The sequence below is a fragment of the Megalops cyprinoides genome, chromosome 9, assembly GCF_013368585.1.
Source record: "Megalops cyprinoides isolate fMegCyp1 chromosome 9, fMegCyp1.pri, whole genome shotgun sequence".
Taxonomy (NCBI): domain Eukaryota; kingdom Metazoa; phylum Chordata; class Actinopteri; order Elopiformes; family Megalopidae; genus Megalops; species Megalops cyprinoides.
The window spans coordinates 38,151,113-38,172,355 of record NC_050591.1 but is presented as its reverse complement, the minus strand read 5'-3'; positions in this window follow the sequence as shown (position 1 = coordinate 38,172,355).

Genomic DNA, 21,243 nt, shown 5'->3' with positions numbered 1-21,243 from the left:
AAAAAAAAATAGCAAAGCAATTTCAACCGTGATATATGACAAAAAAACACATTGAAAAAAGACCTTTTCAGTCAGCCACCAGAGATACAAAATGTATGTTTCATGTGCGTACAGAGTAGGTCATACCAAATTACATCAAATCAGTTATATCACCTCAAAATGCAAGGAGTGATTTAGGTGTTAGATTTTCCACGAATTATTTTTATATGTGCATATTTAGTTTTGTGTTCATGTAATTTGTATTTAAAGTAATGTGGTTAATGCAGAGGTCAGAATCTAACAGAACAATGCAGGTTATTTTCAGAATGCACTGTATGATGCAGTTGTAAGTTTCTGATAAAGCTCTGGATTTCTTCATTTGATCATAAATTCTCCCATATCTGATCACATCTCACCCGCTTTTCAGAGACATTTTTCCAAGCAGAGGTGACACTGAATCTGAAAATGCCTTTGTACTGCAAGAGAGTTTTCCATTCTCATATGTTAACACAGCTCAGATATGGCTCATCTGCAGGGTAGATTAAAATGCTTTACTTTTCAATTCTTTTAAATCTCTCATTTCCACTGTGTTACCTGATAAGAGCCCCAACGTGAATGTCACTTCATTGTTGATATATAGTGTTACTTTTTTAACTAATGACAAAAAGTGTAAGTTGTGCAAGACACTGACTGATTCTTACAAAGGAAGGCAGCTGACATCTGAATTTGTAGTATTCTGCTTTGAGACAAATGAGACAATCACATGCAGAGGAGGTTAAATACTTAAACACAGATTTAGTAATGGTTAAATAAAGATTCAGCTGTGCAAAACCAAAAGCCCATGGTAGAAAAGACTGAACACAAACTTCCACAGGAAGTTAAAACTCCCACAGGAAGTTCAGTGTCCTTAAATTTTCTGAATTTAAAATAGAATTTTTTTCCTCAACATTTCCACAATGTCATGTCTGCTTTCAGACAATTTCACAAGTCTAAATGGAGTTTGTGGCTCACGGTGTGAACTTCAATGTTAAAGACATCTGGTCACCCATCAGATTTCCCAAAAGACGTAATGTAATTGTTATTTTTCCTTCCTTCCATTCGCACCCTCTGAGTGTGCACATTTCTGATTTGCTCTCACAGACATGCAGCCCAGCTCCAGCATCACGCCATGTCTGCCACAGCTGCCACTCACGCAGAAGTTATTACGCTGAAAGCCACATGGTTCTGTGTTGTGCCTATCATCCAATGGACTCTTCCTCACCCGCATGTGTTGAGCTCTTTTGTAGCTAGTTTATGAAACCTGCTAATCCAGGTTGCACTTATTTCTGCTGTCTGTGGTTGTTTGTCCCAGCTTTAGGTTCGGCGGGACCACATCTTCCATCTAAAAGATGGTTCCTGTAGCGGGTGGGACTTCCTGTAGTAGGTGGGACTTCCTGTAGTGGGTGGGACTTCCTAGATGAGTGAGACTTCCTGTAGTGAGTGGGACTTCCTGTAGTGGGTGGGACTTCCTGTAGTGAGTGGGACTTCCTGCAGTGAGTGGGACTTCCTGCAGTGAGTGGGACTTCCTGTAGTGAGTGGGACTTCCTGCAGTGAGTGGGACTTCCTGTAGTGGGTGGGACTTCCTATAGTGAGTGGGACTTCCTGTAGTAGGTGGGACTTCCTGTAGTGGGTGGGACTTCCTAGATGAGTGAGACTTCCTGTAGTGAGTGGGACTTCCTGTAGTGGGTGGGACTTCCTATAATGAGTGGGACTTCCTGCAGTGAGTGGGACTTCCTGTAGTGGGTGGGACTTCCTATAGTGAGTGGGACTTCCTGTAGTGAGTGGGACTTCCTGTAGTGAGTGGGACTTCCTGTAGTGAGTGGGTTTTCCTCTGTGCTCTGTGATGCAGGGCATGCTGTGTTCTGCTACAGCGGGAAGGTATACTATGTATACAGTCATCAAGCTGTGCCGTGTAAATTCTGTAAATATCCTTTCTTGTTTTGTTTACACTCATGTTTTGAATTTCCTTGGACTTGAGAAGTATTTATTCCAAATAAAGTCATTTAGAATGGACTCCGGTGTTCTCTCTCTCTTGTGCTCTCGCAGCATCTGTGCTATGGGACTACAGTATGGACAAAAGTATTCGGACGCCCGACCATTACACCAACAGGGACTGTAATGACATTGTATTCAAATACATACACTTTAATATGGAGTTGGTCCCCCTTTTGCAGCTATAACTGCTTCCTCTCTTCTTGGAAGGCTTTCCACAAGATTTTGGAGAGTTTCTGTGGGAATTTGTGCTCATTCATTCTGTAGAGCATTTATGAGGTAAGGCACTGATGTTGGATGAGAAGGCCTGGCTTGCAATCTCCGTTCCAGTTCATCCCAAAGGTGCTCAATGGGGTTGAGGTCAGAGCTCTGTGTGGGCCAATCAAGTTCTTCCACACCGAACTCATCAAACCATGTCTTTATAGTCTTTGCTTTGTGCACTGGGGCACAGCCATGTTGGAATAGAAAAGGGCCTTCCCCAAACTGTTGCCACAAAGTTGGAAGCATAGCATTGTCCAATGTAATGTCCTGGTATGCTGAAGGATTAAGATTGCCCTTCACTGGAGATAAGGGGCCTAGCCCAAACCCTGAAAAACAGGTGTGGCCAAATACTTTTGTCCATATAGTGTATGTAAAATATCAGGATATTGGTAATATTGGTAAAGCACCAAGTCTCTTCTTACCCTGTGACTGGACAGGAAGTGAGGGCAGTGGTGAGATCAGAAATGTGTGTGTTTACCTGAAGGTCTTCTATTGCAGTTACACATGAAACTGTAAGAATGAAACACCTGGATGTAAAACAAAAAAATAACCACGCCCACCGGAAAGAGCCTCTGAAAGCCGCACCCCATCCTGTTCAAAGGCGTGGGAGGTAGTGCCTGTCACCCCCCACACCCCCTGTGAGTGAAAGGTGCTCATCAACCCCCCCTTCAGTCGTGCTGATGCAGATACACCCCACTGCACTACGTCAGAATCACCAGGCTCTTCCCCTGGCCAGCAGGATGCAGCTTTGCCCAAGGATACTGTGACTACAGAACATCACCCCCACATCTAGCCTTTCCGCTGAGTCTCTCTCTCAGCCCCCCCGCATGCCCCCGCACCTCCCCGCACCTCCCCACACTTCCCATTCCAATCTTTCCACTGAATCTCTCACACCTTTCCTCCTCCCACAACCGGCCACTCCCCTGAGTCTCTCTGTTTTCCCCTTGCGGTTGTGGACACAGTAAAAGCTAATTGGACACGCGCTCTGGAGAGAGAGAATCTGCTGGATTTGCCACAAGTTTGCGACACACCGGAACACACAGCACACGTCCTCAGAAGGAGGGAAAACATGACCAGCCCCCCCCAAGGCAGCCTTGTGCTTCCTGTCTGAAACAGCTGACCCATACACCCTGCTCTTTTCCACTTCCTCTCTCCTCCTGTCCTTTCTGGAGTGGAGGAGAGGAAAAAGAAGACCTCTAATCCTGTCACGCTGCAGCTCAGTCAGAAGTGAAGTCAGCCCGGCAGTAATTACCCTAAACAGCCCGGGTGCGTTGGGCCTCCTCTGATCACCAGCAGGCTCCTGCTCCACTCACAGGGCCTATTCAGTGATTCAGACGTATTACAATTGCAAAATCAGATTCATTAAAAGCCTTCCTGACAAATTTGTTATTCATTCTTATTAGCATTCATTTATTCATGTAATTATATCCATTTACCACAAATTTCACTGACATTTGCACTCAAAGGTCACATCTGATTCTTCCAGGAACCCCAGAACTTTCCAGAGGAGATAATAGATTTTTGTGATTTAAAACTTTTGAAAACTGTCATCAAAATCTGACACTTTTGTGTCCATGTAAAAGCCCTCCTGTCAGCAGGAATAGGACACAATCACAGTTCATTCATATCAGAATACAGTTGTTCACACTTTACCTTACAATAAGCATTCTAAATATCTTTGATTTACAACAACTCTGTTGTGTTAAACACGTGTCTCCTACGAGTTAAAGCTAATCTGCAGTATTCCTTGGCATTCGGTGGAATTCACGCAAACAGGCATCAGTAATCAGTGTGCTGTGAATTACGGCTTTGTCCTCTCAACCATTCAAACCAGAGCCGTTAAACTTTATGAAGTCAACACTGTGAGTTTGTGGAGTCCTGTAATGGGCTGCACAGGAGGAAATTGGTCTGTTAAAGCACAGGGCTTACAGCAACCCTTCCAAAAACCACCATATTAACAGCCTGTAGAAATACTCTGCATTTCTATCTTGTTGGCAGACATCCATCGTTCGCTTCCTTTGTGGACATGCGCATGATGCTGCTGTGCCAGGTGGTCAACTAATTATTTCCATTTCAGTAAATCTGGCAGATAAAATCTCCCCTACAGGCATAGCAGACAGAGGCATTACTGTAGGGTCAGCAGCCCACAGCGACCACGCTCTGTGCAGTCAGCCCTTTAACTGAGCCAGGACTGAAGCATGTTGCATGGGCTTCTTTACCATTCCTTTAAAACACCATAAATCAGCATTGGTGCTGTCCATAATTACACACTCAGTGAAATACAGTGCCCTACTAAGATGGTTTAGAAAAAAAAAATAAATGGAGGAATAAATTTTGAGAATCAGCTAAAAGTCTAGAAGGCGTTGTTTTATGAGGGCCAAACACCTCGATCCATCTTTGAAAAGAAAGGTGCTCATTTTTGCTTTGGACACAACTTTATCACATAAAAGAAGTGAATCTCAGCTTGGTGACAGTGTGAGCTCCTGAAGGCCCACTCAGTCTGTTTAACGTAGTGTGTGTGTAATCACACTCTCAGTCTGTTTAACACTCTGTGGAGGGTAATAACACTCACATGTCCTTCGGTGGCCTAAGTGCGCATATATCAGGTTCACTGTCTGTACCAAACTCCCCTCCTCCACAGTCTAACTGCCTGCTCAGTCTGGCCATAAGATGTTGCAGTGCTGCACATTACTGCTGATCGCTGGACATCAGTCAGGTTTAAAATAGCCAGTGTGAAGCAAACAGCTGTTTACCGTCAAATCACTTTGCTTTACTCTTAGGCCAAGGCTCATTAAAGCAGGGAGAGCATGTCTGAGTGTTTTAACTTGGTAAGAGAGAGGAAGGATTTGGTGGGTGCGGAGAGACAAAGATTTAGATAATTACATTCCACATAATTTTTATGCAATCTATGAAATGAGCCTTCTGGGTGGCAGTATAGAGATAATATAATGTACATGCACTGCCTTCTAACTGTACCACAGATGCTGGAAGACAGAAATTCAGGACACATCTTGGATGTCTTGGAGCCATGTGGTCCAGGTTGACCTCCAAGTGAAACCAGGTGCCATAGTAAAAGTCATACTAAAACACTGCCTGTTCTGCAAATGTAGCGGTACAGCTAGAAAAGTCACCTGGGTTCCAACCCGCTGGGTTCCAAATGCTTACTCTTCAGAACCCCTCTGCAATGCCTGACTTGATTCTGGGTTAAATTGAGCCTTTTAATGTCACTCTAAAGCACACATTAACATCACACCATGGGCTACCTATGAAAGCTGTATTGTTTGTGCTCAATGAAGTGGCCCAGTTGTGATTTAATGTTGTTCTGATGATATTTTGATGAAAAAAATGAAACACTGCTAAATCTATGTGTACCCTGATACAGAGGCATGACCATAAAGACAAGATGAACTCTCTCTGGGAGCACACCAGGAATGGAACTTACCTGAATGGATTACAGCAGAAAGGTTAACGCTTTGCGCTCTTATCAAGACCAGCTTACTATTTCTGCCTGTTATCCATTCCTACAGCAGGTCGGGTAAAGTACCCTGCAGCAGTAGCCTACCTAGGAATGAAAACAGCAACCTTTGGGGGAGGTGCCCTGTTGCTTACACTAAGAGGTGCATCAGCTGAACACTGGCACACACATTTCTGCTTTGCTGCCCGTGGTCTGTGCTGATCCTGACAATAAATGCAGAACAGAGGAAGCCATCAGAATCAGACCTGCACACAGAGGCCTTTTGACTCACATGTATGAATTAGTATGTAAATAACAACATGTCTTACATTACTTTGTGATATTCAGGGATTGCATGTGTAAATAGTGTCTTTAGTTCAACATATCATTAGTAAATGCATGTGCAGAAATGAAGCTGGTATTAGATTTAGCTGTGGATAAGTCAGTTTAGTGGTCCTCTTTGTGTAAGGTAGAGTGGATTAAACATGGGAAAATGTAACACTCACACACCCTTTCTGCCCCAAAACACAAACAAATCATGTATGTCTGTAAAAGTATTTCATGTGTGCTCTGCTCAGCACCTAACTGCTCGAGTGATGCTCGACAATGTTCCACTGTAAACATATTTCAGCCCTGTTACACATCCTCTCAACCAATCATTATCCGGTATTTGCCCTGGCATAAGCAGACACTCACACTCTGATGTGTTACTTGTCTTTTCTGCTGTAAACCTAAACTATACCAACCCTAACTGACAACAATGAGTCCCAGGTCATTCACCACAACCGTCAAGGAAGAGGGAAAAACATATTAGATAGCCATCATACAAGAACAAATAAAAAATAAATAAAAATGGAAAAACTTGTTACTGATTTAGACAGGACTGAATGCATTGACTTGAACTGACTTACCCTGTTGGAAATTTGGACCCCTTCCCTCCTTGCTGTTTAAACAAACATTTATGTTGGACTGACTGAAAATAGTTGTTCATTTGCAACACGCACTCAATGACTCCCATTTGATAGCATGAAACTACCACTGAAGAGAGACAGATTATTTGACTTTAATTTTCCATTAATTTAAGTAATCAAAGCTTGCTCCTACAGTAATTTAAACAAAGGCTATTTTTACAGCATCTTAGCATTCCTCTGAACCACATTTCATCACATCAAAAACCACACAGGTAGTGTTGCACTCATGTTTTTTGTAACAGATATTGATATTGAATGGCTGCAGTCTGGGTGACTACCTCACCTGCATCTGAGGGTGCAGTTCAGAAGCCTCTCATATCCTGCTGCAGGACTGTCTCCATGGTGAGCACAGGAAGAGGTGGGGCCTGGCTGCTGCTTCCACAGGAAGGGGAGGGACCGTGGCCTCAAGCAGTGCTGCACTGCAGCTCAGGGACAGAACTCATGCCAGGGCACTGCGGGCGGGTGACAGGTCTCCTCTGTCCCAGCAGCATCCTGGCATGTGCCAGAGGTCACAGGTCACAGGTCACCTCCCACTCTGCTTCCTGCACTCTGACCAGTTCTGCCACTGCTCGACTTTCAGTACAGGTTCATGATGACTCAGGATCTGGGGAACGTGATTTATTCAGCCCAGCAATTGCAGCTTCGCTCAGAACAGGAGCCAGAATTTGCCCCTGCCATGGCAAAAGAGCCACAGTAAGAATGTCTTTCAGAATTTTCATACTGACACGATACTAATGCTGATATGCGAAACTGCTTATTTTACACTTTCATTGTTAGGGAGTTTTTCTACAATGTAATAGCATTTTACACATTTGCAGGACTCAACAATAATATTTCAATCAGGCATGCTCTTTTCTGATGCAGTGTGAAAGGTTAGCATCAGGCATTCTCTTTTCTGATGCAGTGTGAAAGGAGCATCCATGAACATGAACAACGCTCAGGGTTTACTGACATCTGATCTCTCTCTGTCTTCAAGAAACATCTGAACTCACAGCTCTTCCGCTCTCACCTGAGCACCTGAAACACTAACACCTAAAGCATTTTCTCATGTCTTAATCTTTGTTTTCCTTAAAAAATGCAAATGTATGGTTTCATGCACTTGTATCTCGACCAGCTAGCTTGTACCTTGTCTGGCCAACTATTGAAACTTGGTCACGCAGCGTTTCTAATATTGTTGACTCCTTATATGGCTTCTTGCTTGTGCTGTACTCTGCAACACTCTGTACCTACACTCATATGTAGGTCACTTTGGACAAGTGCCTGCCAAATGAATAAATGTAAAATGTAAATGTGGTAAGGTGGTAAGTATAACTGGGAAAGGAAAAAAAAGAAAAATTAAGACCCAAAGAAAAGCATAACCTTTGAAAAGGACCTATCTGCATTCTTACACTGAAGCAACATTAATGTTCCACAGCATTCAGGAGAGCATTCTAATTCTAATCCCTGCTTCTATGTTTGCTTTGCATGCAATCAGGAGAAATAAACAGATTCATCCGTGCATCTTTATTAGCATATGCACTCAGGAAAATCACCACCCTCCCCTCAGAGAGTGCGCGCCAGAGAGGAATTCTGGAAAATGTTAAATATGTGGTTCTAATTCAGATTTATGGAACTTGACCAGAGCACATTTCCAATGAAAATATGGTTGCATTCTTCTTCACATGTCCATAAAAGAGAGCAGGGAATGAGGAGAGAGAGGAGTGTTTCCATTAGATCATACCTCCTTCATTTTAAAGAAGAATGGCCAAATGCTGATCTGTCTTTAAACACACACGCACACACACACACACGTGCGCGCACACACAAACACACACACACACACACACACATACACGCACACATGCACACACACAAGTGTGCGCGCACACACACACACACACACACACACACGAACACATGCACACACACGCACACACACGCACACACACGCACACACACGCACACACACGCACACACACAGAAAATCTGCCGTCTTACTGTGGCCAGGAGCACAGCACTGCAGACTGTTCTGATCAGCCTCTGCAGGTAATGTGACACTGCTGGTCATGTGATGTCAGGCCGACGCCCCAAGCCCAGGCAGTGTCACATGGTGTTTACGGCCCAGCACCTACTGAGGACACATAGCTCCTGCCGCCGGTTCGAGCCTCACCCGGCCGGGACACATCCATGCATCAGCGTCAGACACCGTCACAGATGCATAATTTTATATTCAGTTTTTTAAAGGTTGAGGCCATGTGCACGCACCCTCCAGTGCTGAGGCAAACGCCGCGTTCGCGAGCCGCAGAGGAACGGCGGAATGGTGACAATGATGACTTGGCGTGGCGTTAGCGGGATGGAGGAGGAGGAGGGGGAGTCCTCACAGCCGAACAGGTCAACACGCACAACATGGAGACGCAAACAGGGAGAATCTGCAGCCATGTGGCCGCAGAATAAATCTGAGAGAGAGCACGTTCCGGGGAGCTGCGCTGGACTGAACTCTGAGGAGTTACAGCAGCCACGGAGCACTGCAGGGGACTCACTGCGTTTGTATACAGCCAATGCCAGTAGAGATGTTTAATGCTCTGTGTCTAAACATCTCCAAAAAACTGGTACATGTTTAAACAGACATGAAAACTGGCTTATTTAAATGAATGATTTGAGGGTAGTAAGGACATGCCATTTCAGGGAAGCACAACTGGAATTCTCATTCTATTATCTATATGAAGAGTCTAGTTTTTTTGCGCAGGATTTTAGGCACACCTTTACACCTGGCACATCGCCATTGAGGGACAAATAACTACACTGAGATCATAGGCTTAATTAAATGTAATTTCTGTCGTTCTCGTTTGCTTCTTCCATTTCCTGTTGCTGATACTTTAATGAAATGCTTTTACTGCATCTGTTCTTTTTATTGGACTCTTTTTATGTTAAGGATTGTATAACGTAAGACCACCTACACACAAATCCTGCATGATATGCATTAAACGTTTTATATTCCAAATAAATTGTTCCAATTATCTCAGGGTGAATGCAGTCTCTCTTTTTTAAATCAGAGAGATTAACATTGGAGGTGAGGTCCACAGAGCACACAATGCTCCCGTCCTGAAGCACAGCGTAACCCCCCACCCTCCCCTCCTCACACGCTGCAGCTTGGGCAGCCCTCTCCACTCCGTCTTAACCTAGACACTGTTACTCAGGTAAATATTTTACAAAGTTACAAACTTAAAACTACATTTATTCATTTGGCAGATGCTTTTGTCCAAAGCGACTTACAAATTAGGTACAACACAACACAAGCGAGAAACCATAAGGAGTCAACAATATTAGAAGTACTGCTTGACCAGGTTTCAATGGTTGGCCAGGCAAGGTACATGCTAGCAGGTAAAGCTAACAAGTGTGGTAAACCATTAGATTACATTTTTCTTTTTTTAAGGTAGGGAAACAGTTTTGAGACATGAGAAGTTCCTTTAGGGGGCAGTGTTTCAGGTGCTCAGGTGAGAGCGGAAGAGCTGTGTCTTCAGATGTTTCTTGAAGACAGAGAGGAATTGGGCAGAATGGATGAGGTGTGGAAGTTCATTCTACCATCAGGGGACAATGGTGGAGAAAGTTCTGGATAGTGATTTTGTGCTGCGATGTGACAGTATCACCAGACGCTGTTCAGTAGCAAAGCATAGTGGTTAGGAGGGAACTAAGAGGCGAAAACTGCTACTGTTATGCTGGTATTCTCCCACTCAAGTCCTTCATATTCATCCATTACTGCACCGCGTGTCATGTTTAGGGGCCTTGGCAGATGTGTGGTTCTTCTTTCTGCAGGGTTTGAACACCAGCACTAGGCTGCAGTGGGCAGCTGTGGCTGTTAGAAGCTCAGGGGCCTTACTTGTACACTGACTTGTACACAGATGGTTACATGTTAAAATCCCAGATGTGTGCTTAAGCACAGCGCTTAACCTGAAGAGTTTCAGCAAATATCCACTTGCATAAACTGATAATATACAGACCATGTAATTTTCCCTGAATGAGGGTGTTTGTTAGCCAAGTAAGTTATGATTGTCTGATTGTAAAAAGCTGGCAGATCTAAAACAGCCTTATCTCCCAGTAACCCCTTGTGTTGTATCTCGGGCGTCAGCCGAAAGATCTGAGCCCTGCATGTGTGGCCTGCATGTGAACGCTGTGGCTTGCGGTCTGCCGTTGCCTGTATGTGTGGTAAACCTCAGAATGCAGAGTCTACAGGCGCCTCACAGCGGGCCCCGCGCGGGATGCTGCGCTGTTATCTTTGGCCTGAGCACCGTCGTTCCCAACCCTCAGATCGCCAGCACTGTTAACTCCCAGCTCCCACACACATACAACAGAAACAACCACACCAAGAGACAGAGGCCTGGCAGGAGGAGAACAACGGGACATCGATTCATAACCACAAGGTTTCCCATTAAACTCCAGGGCCAGAGTCCCTGAGAAGAGCTCTTCCAAAAAGGGGCTCAGCCAAGCCTGGGTACAGTGACCTGGAAGAAACGGATACTGAAAAAGTCACCGCACGTTTTCTCTTAGAATTAAAAATATAACTTACAATTTCCATCCAATGATTACACCACAGAAATAACACCATAAGGAGTAATCCCTGTGTTTAGGTCTCCAGTCACCTGCAATCACAGTGATCACAGCAATCACTCAGACAGCAAGGTGTGCCAGCCAGAGCTGCTCACCGTGAACCCGGTGCCCTCAAGTCAGTTGACTGAATCCAGACCAAAGTCTAATTGTAGCCATATTGGTTCCTGTTGCTTGAACCATGTCTTTCAGTCATTCGTTGACAAGATCAGTTTGTTCCGCTGACTTGGTGATCTGGGATCTGTCCCGCTGATGGGGATCTGATGGGGGATCTGTCCCGCTGATGGGGATCTGTCCCACTGATGGGGATCTGATGGGGGATCTGTCCCGCTGATGGGGATCTGTCCCCTGATGGGGATCTGATGAGGGATCTGTCCTGCTGATGGGGATCTGATGAGGCATCTGCCCTGCTGATGGGGATCTGTCCTGTTGATGGGGATTTGTCCTGCTGATGGGGATCTGATGGGGACCTGGCCTGCTGATGGGGACCTGATGGGGGATCTGTCCTGCTGATGGGGATCTGATGGGGGATCTGTCCTGCTGATTGGGATCTGATGAGGGATCTGTCCTGCTGATGGGTGTAGCATACAGAGGACAGGCTTGTGCACAGCCCTTGGTGTTAATGGGTGTAACTAACATAATTAAACACACGCTTCCTGTGCATCTGCCCCTCCCTCTGAGAGCCCAGCTACTTCCCATCATGCCACAGTCACAGCGGTCAGGATGTCCCCCATAGCGCCATTGTCCCCGGGAGCGGAGGTGTCCGTGGCTGAAGCTCACGACGTGATGGTGCTGCAGACGGAAACGCTTTTGGAAGGCCGTGTGAGGGGGCCCTGCTGCTGCACTGTGGCTCTGGCCACTTCAAAGCCTTCAAAGGCTCATCTAAAACGCCTCATGTGTTCATTCCATTCCCCGCATTACACCGAAACGTCCGCAGAGCCGGTCACTGTGCGCTGCCAGCAGGAAACACCTTCTGTCACCCGCATTTTTTTTAAAAAGGGTTTTCAAGAAATTGTAAAGGAAACTGAGCATAATGTCACTCTGCATCATTACAGACAGGATGCATGCAATAGATGAATTGCATAAAGTGCTTTTATTTCTAATATGAAAACATTGAATACATTTTATGCACATACATACAGTATTAGAAAGAACATTGAGTTTAATCATGGAATATGCCATTGTTTCTGTCTATATTTTAGAACTGGACAAAAAACTATTTTACATAAAATGTTTTAGATATGACAATATTTATTCATTTTTGATAACAAATAGTAAGAGAATAATAATTTTGTATACGCCTCACATAGTTCATATTTTTTATAATTTGACTTTATGGAATAATAAATCTTCCTATAATTTCAGTAACAGAATAATTTTGGAGCTGGGATTGGAATAGTAGATGAGTTCAGTCCACTTCCACATTTCTGAAAAAAGTAAAAATGTCTGAGTAGAAAGAGAGAGTGTTTATAGAATGAGATATTTGTGTTTAGTGGTTGTTTTTGAAATCCAGTGGAAGACACTTCTGCTCTGGCTGAACATAGAGCCACATGACCCACAGGGCGGCCTCCCTTTCAGATACACTGCTACAATATAGCACTGAAAGCAGGGAAAAGGTTTAGCACATTCAATCACTACCCGGGAGACATCGGCACTTTGTTGGAGCCTAATTTGAGATTTCTGAATTGCTTTGATACAAATAAAGGGACAATTGATTTTGTATCACACAGACGCAGCAAAAGAAGGCCACCTTATTGTGAGCGAGTGCTCCTCGTGGTTCTGCTTCATGGAGTCATTCTATTCATTACCGACAGAAAGAAAAAGCCCAGAAAGGCCCACACTGAAACAAGCCCAGCCCCCAAAGAGGCCTCTTCAGACAAATGGCCAGAGTCTCCACCTCTGCAGAACACAGCCCTTTGCCACTAGTGGCTGAATGGTGACGTCATCTTTTGGACACATTGTTGTCGCTAACGGCATTGTTTGGACCACCGTGCCGTTCAAAAGCAGAGCGTGAATGTGGCAGGCGAGCCTCTTTGTGCTTCTGTGAGGGGCACAGCCACAAGGCCTCCATCTGCCCCTCCCTGCACCAGCGGGGTCAGCCAGGCATGACCAATCCGGTTAGCCCACGGAGCTCTGAACCCCGGGGCCACTGCAGGGACCAGAGGCAATGCAAGCGGACAGGCCATCACACGTGACAAATCGGGGCCCGGCCCGCTTTCTCAAAGTGACAGTCCTCATGTGACAAAGGAGGAGAGTGCGAGCCTGCATTCTGCACCAGGGGGATTAAAAACCGCAGTCACATTCTGGGGTGTTTTCATTGCTCTCGGGGGAAAAGCACGGGGGTCGCTGAGTTTACCCTCAAAGGTAGAGCGTGTGACGAGCTGACAGTGCGGAGGGGAAGCTTCCTGCCGGTGGGGATTTCCAGGAGGCGGGCGACTCAGTGTCAGCAGCTGTCATTGACTACCACTGCAGTCATTCGTCAAACGTCCCCCAACAGGGACCCTCACCCGGTGCCCAGAGTTCAGAGAGGACAAGAGCAACCACAGTTCATTCTCCTGGCGCCTAAGTCACGGCTCCAACATCCAGAGCAAGGTCGCGGAGGAGACATATTGCATGGCTGCTTATGCTGAATCAAAGGCCTGTGGTTGGAGTTTCCAGAGCCCCGATAAATCAGTGCTTCAGTGCTGGGAATCCCAGGCCTCTTCGCTCGCTGTCTGTGGCGGGCACTGGAGAACATTAGCGCCGTCTCATCCCTGCAGCCATCCTCAGCTCCAGCACTCAGCGCTGATTTACAGATGCTGAGCTGCTACAGCCAAAGATTCTGCTGATCTTGCACCCCCTCCTTTTCCCCTCACAAACCAAAAAGCCTCTTTTAAGTTTTGTCATTAAGTTTCAACCTAATTAAAGTAATAAATGCAAACCAAGATTAAAAAAAAAATCAAATTCATCTTGGCTAATTGTATTTAAACTTAAATACCATTTGAAACCACTGAAAATGGGTCTGAAACCACACCGGCCCAGAGACGAGCATGAGCATGAGGCGGCAGTGTAGCATAGTGTTAAGAAGCAGGGCTTGTAACCAAGAGGTTTCCAGTTTGATTCCCCACTGGGGCACTGCTGCTGTACCCTTGGGCAAGGTACTTAACCCACAATTACCTCAGTAAATATCTAGCTGTTTAAATGGATAACATTGTAAAGAACTGTAACCTATGCAAGTCGCTCTGGGTAAGAGCATCTGCTAAATAATGTAATGTAATGGATATGGGTAGATTGCTGCTGTACCCTTGGGCAAGGTATTTAACTCAAAATTGCCTCAGTAAATATCCAACTGGATAACATGTAAACATTGCAACCTATGTAAGTCACTCTGGATAAGAGTGTTTGCTAAATGCCAGTAATGTAATGTAAAGTAATGAGTGTGATGTAATGTAATGTAATGAGCATGATGTAATGTAATGTAATGTAACGTAACATAAAGTAATGATCGTGATGTACTGTAATGTAAAGTAATGATCGTGATGTAATGTAATGTAAAGTAATGAGCGTGATGTAATGTAATGCAATGTAAAGTAATGAGTGTGCCACACCTGCTCTCCAGCCTGTGGCCCTGTGTTGAGCATTTCTCACACTGGCTCGTCCTGCAGCAGCTCCTCCTCCCTGCAGTACTGTGACAGGCAGGTCAGCACGCAGCCAGGGCGGGGCCATCAGAGAGCAGATGGAGATTGTCCTGAGATTGGAGACACAGTACAAGGTCATCCATCAGCTTCTCTCACACAGCTGCAGAGAGCTGGCGTGGGCTGGACTGAGGCACTGCAGGACTTCATGTGTGTGAGTGTTGCAGGTTAAAGGTCCACCGATGCAGTGCTAACTAAAACCATCTAACACCCACACAACTACCAGCACAGCGGCCCCTCAGGCCAGCAGCTTGTGGAAAGCACAGATCAGCTAAGACACTGCAGACCACCATGTAGACCACCTTCACAGCCCAGTGCCGGGGCTCAAACGCCTGATACAGCACACAGAGGCAGACAGAGCACTGAGCTCCTCATGTAGTCATGACTGGGGAAGAGAAATATTTCTCCCATATCCTAATAAATATATGAAAAAAGTATTCCACTAAATCTGTGAGTTTAAGAGAGGACTTAAAACCTCAATATGAGCTAGACACTCAAGAGAGAAGCCACAGGCCAGCCATATCCTACCAAAGGCTTAAGTCAGTCTTTGGCTGTCAGAAACAGTGCAGAACTGGTGTGGTCGGGCATTAATGGGGAATTAACGAGCCGTTAAAAGAGAGGTGTTTGTTCAGAAACGTCATCCCTCTTATTTTGCAATACAGGATTAAAATGCTTCCTCCGCCAAAGAGTCCAAGAAAATGACAATCATAAAAAGTTATGACACTGAACATGTTTGTACATTTAACATGAATTGTTCCTTGTTTTTTCAGTTACTTCTGAATGCTGTTTTCATTGTCTTGATTTATTTAACAAGCAGCTGGCACTGAGGCTTTCTTTCCTCTGCAAGGTCCTACAAGGATGATGTTTATTGTTATTTTTAATATCATTTGGATTTGATTTTCAAACTTAATTCAAACTTAATAAACTGGAGAGCGACTGTACTCCCAGTGACCCGCAGACACACGTACTCGTGTATTGGATTCACATGTGACCTTTCACATGTGCAGCGCTGGTGGGGCTGGATCCCGCCCAGCCGTGACCTCGCCGCCGTGCAGGGTGTGAGAGAGCGCGCTTGCCCGATCGCTCCGCGGGCCCGCCAGGAACGGTCAGGTGGGTTGAGCAGAACACACGTCTGAGGCGTTTCGTTATAAATCATGTTAAATCTCAGCTTCATCACGTCACTTCATAAATCCTCTCACGGCATTAACCTACTCACCATTTTACTGCACAATCTGGAGGCAGTTAAGAGCACCACAGAAATACACTATTCCCTTATCTTATACTCCACACACAGACGCCACTGAGAACTAAACCATCTTCAATATGAAGTGCATGATTAATATCCAATGGCAGCTCTGTTGTTAAAACGATGATGGTAGTTCTACTCCAGTCTTCTCCAATAAGGGCGTTCCTCTGTGAGACTTCCTGTTTGTTGCATCTGTTACATTACATTATTACATTATTGGCACTTAGCAGAAGCTCTTATCCAGAGCAACTTACATGGGTTACATATTTTACATGTTGGCTATTTATACTGCTGGATATTTATGGAGGTAATTCTGGGTGCAGTACCTTGTCCAAGGGTACAACAGCAGTGCCCCGGTGGGGAATCCAACCAACGACGTTTCAGCCCTGCACCTTACCACTATGCTACACTGTTGCCCTATAGCATGCGTAATAATGTAATGATTTTAATGATAATGTTACGTCCCGTGGGTGTTTTGGTGCTGTTTTTCTCTCTCTTTCTGTGTATGTGTGTAGGTGTAACTTACTGTTATTGTAATGACGCTGTGATGGCCAGGAGCCCAGTGTGGAAGGGTGTGAGTGGGTGATGGAGCAGCCCTAACGATGAAACCTGGTGAATCTTCGACTCTCCCACACCCCCACCACAGAAACGCTGCTCTCATGGCCGGCTGCATTGTACTCTGACAAGATCTGTAAACAACGACCAGCTGCACAGTGAAATTCTGGAGTGTGGAGCAATCTCAGGACACTTCAGCCAATCTCAGGAGGAAATGTGTGCATTCCTTCAGCTGTGGAAGCCCAGCGATTGGCTGGGGCCTCCTAAGGAGGGCGCAAAATGAGTGTAGTTTCCCCACCCTGATTTCTCCTAACAAACAATTCCTCTTCTTCTGCCAGTTTCATGTCTGAATTCAACTTTTGTCCACTGTAGGATCCAGAATGCCTGGGAACACATTACACTTTGGCCTTAAAACTCTTCTGGTCTAATTCTATTAAAGGTCATGACCCCAGTCCAGAAATACTGTCTGCTGCAGTTTACATGGATGATGCATCTCCAGGTATGTTTAGCCCGATCATGGGGCCTGGGGGCTTATAGTTGGTTTGCATACAGGTCTGGGAGACCTACATAAAGAGACTTTCCCTTTTAGAGAAACACAGGAGACCACTTAAAAAGGTTACAAAATGGTTAAGCAATCTGGGTCTATTGGATCTAATGTATCTATCTCTCTATCTACTGAAAATGTGTAGAAATGGAAAAAAGAAGAGAAGTAAGGGCTTGGATATGTGTGTATCAGTAAATGAATCAGTGGAAAACAAAGCCTTAATGCATGTCTTGGACACATTCTGCATTCTGTGGTTAAATGAGATCTTTATGTTGAACGTAATTGCCGTTATTTCATATTACAAACTACATACACGGCAGGTCTGATCAAAAGATTCCGATCCAAAACACATAGCGGTAAAAATACGCACACGAAAATCATTGGGATTCAGTTACTCACCATTAAGGAATAATGCTATTTCAAACACAGCGATTCCATTCTTACTGTCTTAGATGTGGAGTAAAACATAACAATAAAATAATACCAAAATATTTACACACATATATGCATAATTAATGAAGCATACAACCCTGCCCCATAACCCTAAATATTTCAGACAGGCTTCCTAACAGCTCTTGTTTGTGAAAAAAACATATGACTTTATGCAATGTGAAGATAAAACTCAGGAAAAGTTCTGGTTGGATGTGCAGACAATCTATAAATCTGACTTTTATGGGCCATTTACTTTCGTGTGCTTGACATGTCCAACCAAATGCTTTCCCTGGGGTTCCTTTTCAAACACTTGCTGATTTTTTCCAGATGTTAAAATGTCTGGTGTTTGTTCTTTATATTTTTATTTGCCAACTTGTTTCATGAAAACTGCAGTATATCCCTTAACAGTACTAAACATGAACATTATTAAGCTATGAGTGCCTCCTTTATCTTATGGGGTGATGACAGACACTGGTTCCCAGGGTAACCCACTCACTAAATAGCTCAGGTTTTACATATCGTTTATTTATACAACCGCTTACTTGCTGAAGGCATTCAGGTTAAGTGTATTGGCCAAGGGCGCAACAGCACTTTGAAACGGCAATTTTCTGATCACAGTTCAATTTCCCCAGCCACTGTGTGGCTCTGGTAGCATTCTAGGTCTCTGAAGGGAAAGCGCTGACCGCGCATTAGCAGATAAAAGCACCCATCTCATTTCCCTTGGGATTAAACAGCCCCTCTGGTGGTCAGGCAGACAGTGCCAGGAACCTGTGGGAGCTCTGGTTTAAGAGGATGCACAGAGTCTGTGTCCTCATCAGTGCTCATACGCGTTTCATCTCACACAAAACCCAAAAGGAGGGGAAAGCGGAGGATGGCGAAGGAAGAGGCATCCACAACCACACTGATAAACAAATAAATACAAGGCTGCGTAATCAGAGCCAAAGCAGGATCTCTGCTGGAAATCTGACCAAACAGCATCTGCTGGGGCGGCTGGAACAGAACGTCTACGCTGGAGCCGAGCGTGCGAGTGGCACATGGAAAGAAAATGTGGGTCAAACATTGGCCTCCATTGCCAAGCTAGGCCCGAAAGCCTGGGAGACTCACAACTGAAAGACAAATTTAAGATGTCAAAGTGGAGATAGAGAAAGAAGTCACAACCGGAGTCCACACCAAAGTCAAACCCCAGCTGGGACCCACCTCTTCTATTCTTGAGAAAAGTCCTTCCCTAGTGTATCCAAACAAAAGCTGAGTAGTGTCTGCAGGGTTTTCAGTGAGCCAGATGGAAGATGTTTTGGAAATTGAAAGACTGCCGTTCTAATCCCCACGCAATAGCATCTGCCCCTTGATCCTTGAACACTCAACTCAACTGGAAACAAGGTGCGTGCAGAAATGTTTTGGGCTTTTCTACAGTACTGTTGACTGTGTAATTAAAGAGGATTCCCAAGCTTCAAATAATTACGCCTTGTTTCTGTGCAATAGCACTGAAGGGCTTACTCATCCATGTTTTACCTTTAACCTCAGCATTGCACGTTTCCCATATACACCATTCCACAAAACAGAAAATATAAAATCTTTTGCAGAAGTCCTGAACTGGCTGACAAAATAAAGCAGCTTCATACCTGGCAGTTTGGAAGGGTCTTAGTTTTCAGTTTTCAGTAATCATTGCATTCATCTTTAATGGACCAGCTTAACCCACCCAGAAACATGTGCAGTGTAGCAAAGCTTCCACCACACAGCATCACTCTGCCCTTCTCTTATTCACCCCATTTCACAATGACGAAACCCCTTCATTCACTAACAGTTCTTTTTCATACAAGACACACCCTGTATCCTGAAAGCTTGACAATATTCAAACTGAAATTAGGAATCAGAATTTTAGAAATGACCTGTAAGCCATTTTCCGCCCTGAAGAAATGAAGGACCAATACGTCTGTACTTAACGCAGCCAGACCGAAGAGGAAATGCAGCATTTCTGCTCATACTTTCTGTGATTTATGTGTTTAATACAGCAGGGTTTGACTCAGATCTATTGGGAATTAATTTAACCATAAATCTAAAAAAATGAGGTGTTTTTGTTTTGTAATTCTATGAACTTAAAAAATTTTCTTACCAAACTTTCATCTCCAAGCATTATTTCTCACGCAGTGCACAATCCAACCCTCCGTCCTCACTCATATTAATTAGCTTGCACAAGACATTTTCATACATAAGCCACATTATCCTTGACCTGAACTAAACATCAGTTTGTCTGTCCATTTTTTGTCCTTTAGTGGGGTTCCCATTTGGCTGAGTCATGAGATATCATGGATGAAACACAGACACAGCGTTAATGTGTTTAACACACACGGCTCCTCTTCACATCAGCTGGAGTATTGCAGGGCTTGCCTCTGTCACCTACAGCATGCTTAGCCACTCTGTCAAGGGTTCTGAGATTCAGGTTACACACACGGACTGCAGGGATCATTCCGGCCAGCATGACTGAACCACAGACAAAAACATGAACACACATATACTCCATCTACGGAGTAGCACATGAGCCTGCTAAGCATATTAACATAAACATTATTCAGCCTTATGTAGATCAAACACAGAGTAACAAATTTACAAGTCTTCAGACAGAATCCTCTCCTATATGTATTAGATAATTTCCCAGGCTAACGTACCATCCTTGTTTGTGTCTATGCTGTTAAACTCCAGCTGTGACAGCTTGGCTATTTTGGGAATAATTCTGTCATCGCTTTCAGAGGCCCCCTGTATTTGGTATCATCTGATGGCCCTCAGATTCTGGTTCCCATAAAGCTTATGACAGAATTATATGATTCAGCGGAAAGCCAATTTGCAACCCTTAAACTTGTACATCACAAAATGTATTATGTGGATATTTCATTAGTGCTCCATGTGCGCTGAATCCAGCTGAGTTATGCATCCATATGGAAAAAGTGATTTGGTGTTACAACATCTGCTCCCAATCGAGGGTCTCAAAGCCCTTCCAGTCCATTCCTGATTACTCGCGCCCGAAGTTGATACAAAAGCCTGCTGATTCGTACACTTGTGTAGCTTAAGTGATGGGTCTCTGTCCAATATTTCAAATGAAGGACCACCTATATGGCAATTAAAACCATGCTCACAAGGTTAACATGGAGTTGACTGGCTGCCCCTCTCACACACTGCAGGTACAATGTACACTGCCTCTGTCCAATGACAGACAGTATACTGTACATGACAAACACCCAACAGGTGCTGGGTGGGTCCTCTCTGTGACAAAGCACCCCACGTCTGTGATAACACACTCAGAGATTAAACGTTTCAATTTAAAGTCCTGCATCACAGCAAGTGTCGAAGCGTGTCAAGCATGGAAGCTAATGTTCTGGCTTAGACCCTCTGACAGAGCAGGGAGCATTGAAGACCATCTTGTTCACGATCTGAACGTGACTTCTGAGAGCCAAACACCCCTGCAAAGTGAGTTCTGTGAGTGCCGCTATCACCCAGGGCCACTGAGAGGACGGTTTACAGCA